This window comes from Otolemur garnettii, unplaced genomic scaffold, assembly GCF_000181295.1.
Source record: "Otolemur garnettii isolate 467f Iridium unplaced genomic scaffold, OtoGar3 scaffold00304, whole genome shotgun sequence".
Taxonomy (NCBI): domain Eukaryota; kingdom Metazoa; phylum Chordata; class Mammalia; order Primates; family Galagidae; genus Otolemur; species Otolemur garnettii.
This window is the reverse complement of record NW_003852699.1, coordinates 80,654-85,044: the sequence shown is the minus strand read 5'-3', so window position 1 is coordinate 85,044 and position 4,391 is coordinate 80,654. Positions and strand designations below refer to the sequence as shown.

The following is a 4,391-nucleotide window of genomic DNA, read 5'->3' as shown; positions in this document are numbered from 1 at the left end:
GCTGCTTGGGAGGCTGAGGCAGGAGACTCGCTTGAGCCCAGGAGTTGGAGGTTGCTGTGAGCATGATGCCATGGCACTCTATCCAGGGGGATAGCTTGAGACTTCCTCTCAAAAAAAAAAAAAAAACAAACCAAAATAAGTGCCAGGCTTTTACACTATTTTTTTGTTTTTTTGAGAGCGTGTGTGTGTGTGTGTGTGAGACCTCCACTATGTCACCCTGGGTACAGTGCTGTGGCTCAGAGCTCATAGCAAATTAAGTCTCTTGAGCACAAGCAATCCTGTTGTCTGAGCCTCCCAAGTATCTGGGACTACAGGCGCCTGTCACAACATCCAGCTACTTTTTTAATTTCTATTTTTAGCAGAGAGGGGTCTCACTCTTGCTTAAGCTAGCCTTGAACTCCTGAGCTCAAGCAACCCACCAGCCTCCACCTCCCAGAGTGCTAGGATTCCAGGCATGAGCCACCACGCCTGGCAAACACTGATTTTTAAAAAAATTTTGACTAAAGAAATCAAAGAACTTTATAAATGGAAAGACATCTAACGTTCAAGTAAAACAACATGTTGTATAGCTAAAATGTCAACACCCCAACACTCCACAAATTAGAATGATCTAAGTCCTTCAGTTGAGTGTTCAAATAACAAAATAAGACACAATCAGACTGAACTAACACTAGTGCCCTGTAATGATACAGTAACTAACATAAACGCATTTTTCTGTAAATGACTACCTTAGAAACAAAATTTAGGTTTAACCAACCATAAACCCCCAATTAAATTCTGGTTACATAACCAGAAAATAGCCACCTGGATATTCCAAATAAGATGACTACAGGACTGTAACCAGCCCATAATTGGTTTTCTCATGTACCTTCTAAAAACCTTTTCTGTAAGCCCTTCTGGGAGGCCCACAAATAACAAACTATGGCTGGGTTGCTATTTGCCCAAATAAACTCTCTAACTTTTTCACGATGTCTGCGTTTAGCTTTTAACAGGAAAAAAGAAGGACTGGGGACTCCACGGATCACGCACCAACTCGCACACCAAGTTGACATCCTCCCGGGTGGCCCTCCCGTCATCACAGCACAACCTGGGGGAGACGCAAGTCTGAGGGCATAGGGCGGCACACAGAGGGCCCCGAGCTGCGGCCATCCCGGGCCCAGCTCCCAGCCCAATCACACCGTGAGGGAAGAGGGGACAGAGGGCTGACCTTCGCCACCGGCTAGCGTAGACTGAGATCCACTAACCCCAGAGTTGATTACTGTGGAGGCCCAGGTCCGCAACGAGGTTTCCAACCGGCTCCTTCCCCATCTCCGGTCACGCAGCCGCAACGGGCCATTTCCTGATTTCGGCCGTCCCAACATCCTCCCGACCAATATCCCAGTACCTGCTGGTCACAGAGTGACAGAAGCTGCGGTAGAACCACCTAGACCTCTTCTCAGCTGAAGAAGGAGCGGTGAAGACAGTCCTCAGAAGCGACAGACGAACCTGAGGGGCCCGGAAGTAGCTCTGTCCTTCCGGGTTCGCACCGGAGCATTCAGGCCCCACCCCAGCGGCCATCATTGGATAAGGCTCTAGGTCCCGCCCCCTCACGTCTTGAGTGACAGGAGATGCGATCCGGGACCTGGCTGAAGGCTTTCGAGCTCGGCTCCCCATTCAGTCCCCATTATAACCTGGACTTGCTCTCTGTGCTGGAATCTAGCATCGCCTGAGACGTTCCAGTTCAACCTTGTATAGAAGGTTACATGCAAGCCGGCACAGTGGCTCACTCCTGTAATCTCAGCACCCTGGGAGGCCGAGGTGGGCGTGTTGCCTGAGCTCACAGGTTCTAGACCAGCCTGAGAAAGAGCGATACTCGTCTCTAAAAATAGCCAGGTGTTGTGACTGTCGCCTGTAGTCCCAGCTACTTGGAAGGCTGAGACAAGGGAATTGTTTCAGCCCAGGAGTTTGAGGTTGCTGTGAGCTGTGATGCAACAGTACTTTACCGGGGGCAACGAAGTCAGACTCTGTCTCAAAAAAAAAAAAAAAAAAAAAGATGAAAGGGGCGGTGCCTGTGACTCAAGGAGTAGGGCGCCGGCCCCATGTGCCGAGGGTGGGGGGTTCAAATTCGGCCCGGCCAAAAACTGCAAAAAAAAAAAAGATGAAAGTATATATAATACTTTACTTAATGCAATATATCCAAAATACTATCATTTAAATATGTGGTCAATATAATATTATTAAGAAAGGATTTTTTTCGTATTAAATCTCTTACAGGCACTATATTTTAAGCTTCCACCACATCCCAGTTCAGACCAGCCACATTCCAGGTGCTCAGCAGCCAGTGGCTGCCACATGGAAGTGCAACTCCCAGGTCTCTGACTCCACCGACCTCAGAGAAATAAAAGGCCTGACCTGCTCTTTTTTCCCAGATGTGAAGGGACACCCAGTTCCTGCCAACAGCTCTCCTCAGGCCCAAGTGAGGGAGAGATAATGCCCAGAAAAAAAAACAATCTGAGTCTGCAGGTAATCCACTGTGCCCACCTGCTGCTTGGAAAAGGCAAATATCTCTTCTAAAGCTCACACCCTGAACAAAGAATGTGAGGACTTGGGAAGAAGAAACCCATGTCTTCAGAGACGTGCACAGTCCAGTCCAGTCGCACCCTGTGGAAAGAGGGGACTGAAGGCAGACCTACGCGATTGGCCAGTGTATGTGGAGGTCCACTAACCACAGAGCTGAACTCCAGGGCTTAGATTGGGAGGGAGTACACTAAAAGCAAACTTCTTATTCTATAGTTTGGCCTTCATCCTAATGAGCAGGCTGTGGTTGTCTGTTTCCTCCTAATGTGTGGGACACTGTGTGAGTTTAGGCACCAATCACATGCACATATGTCTAGAAGCATTTCTGTATAACTAAACATATGACAAAAGACCCAACTTTAAATAAGGAGAAAACAAATCAGTAACTATAGGTGCTTTCTGTTTCTCAGGTAACTAGTAACCGACCTCTCATTTAATCCTAATATTTTTTTCCTTTTTTTGTAAGCAAAGCCTCACTTTGTTGCCCAGATAGAGTGCTGTAGCATTATCATAGTTGACAGAAACCTCAGACTCCTGGGTTTGAGCAATCCTCTTTCAGCCTCAGCCTCCCAAATAGCTGGGACTACAGGCATGTGCCAATATGCCTGGCTAGTTTTTCTATTTTTAGTAGAGACAGGGTCTCACTCTTCCTCAGGCTGGTCTTGAACTCCTGAGCTCAAATGATCCACCAGTCTCAGCCTCCCAGAGTCCTAGGATTATAGGCCTCAACCACTGTGCCCAGCCTAGCATCTGTACTGGGTTCATGTGTTAAATAGTGCTAAATAACAAACCACCCCAAAACTTGGCTTCTTGGCTAGAGCCGCTGTTTATAAAGTGAAAAAGCGATAAAAAACAATGATTTCTTAATAAACATATGTTTAAAATCTTTAAAAAAAAACGCTTTGCTTCTTGTTAAGCTGTCAACCATTTATTCTGGACACAGCTAGGCTACTCTTCAGGTGTTATTTGGGCTTCTTCAGCCATGTATTGGCAGCTGCTGGTTAACTAGTTAGTTCTGTTTCTTTGGGTGAACTGGCTGTCAACCAACACACTTTAGTTCTTTTCTCTGTGGTATCTTGGGATCTGTCAGGCTAAAATGGGCTTGTTCTCATGGAGATGGCAGTGTGTGGGGGTACAGCCCCACGTACCTAAGCATAGTAGTCTATTCTTAAGTGCTCCCTGAGGAATGTGACTCTAAGCTTCTTATTCTGAGACTATGTTTAGATCTGCCTAAAAGCAGACCGTCATGTTTACAGATAAGATAGCTGGTGAGTCTCGCCAGGTTGTAGCTGGAGATAACACTTGCTGAGGCAGTGGGCTGCTGTATCCTGTACCTGCCTTTTTTAACTGTGCTGTGATCAGTAGCAGTTTTGTGCTGATTTGGAGTTTTACTGGCAGTTTTAATATCTTACCTTGTTTTTCTTCTTTTTGCTATTTTTAACCTTTACTAAGACAAGTTTATAAGGAGCTCAATAAACATGGGTGTCAGCTGTGTGCCTGACAGAGCCTCAGCCCCCCTTTTCATTCCAGTCATTTTGTCTAGCAGTACTTTCTCTGTATCTCCGAACAAGGGGTTTCGTGGGACATTTTCATCTGGTGCAGCGAGCAGGGTCATGGCTGGACTGGGACATGCTTGAACTGTTCTACGGCACTTCTGTTCACCGACCTTAAGGTTAGTTACTGGTAACTGGCAGAATCAGGAAGGTGTTTGTTGAATTGTAAATTCAGAACTCTCGACATATTTCAAAAAGGGGTTTCATTCATTACCATGGGTAACTCCTCTTCGGTTGTTGAGGATGAATATATACAGTTGTTAAGAACTTTGTTAGAGGCTC

The 4,391-nt window shown here is 46.2% G+C and overlaps 1 protein-coding gene across 5 annotated transcripts in view; it reads right to left on the bottom strand.

Annotated features, from left to right (window-relative positions):
* Positions 1-1,482, bottom strand: part of LOC100947960 (zinc finger protein 708-like) — a 42,834-nt gene extending 41,352 nt beyond the window's left edge. For 2 of the 5 annotated variants that reach the window (XM_023508996.1, XM_023508994.1), the window contains exon 1: positions 1,208-1,482. The gene's annotated coding sequence lies outside the window, so the exon portion shown is untranslated. Of the gene's footprint in view, positions 1-1,029; positions 1,138-1,207 lie in introns of those variants that run through there. The other 3 variants (XM_023508993.1, XM_012813808.2, XM_023508995.1) reach the window with 3 other exon arrangements.
* Between the last annotated feature and the right edge of the window lie 2,909 nt (positions 1,483-4,391).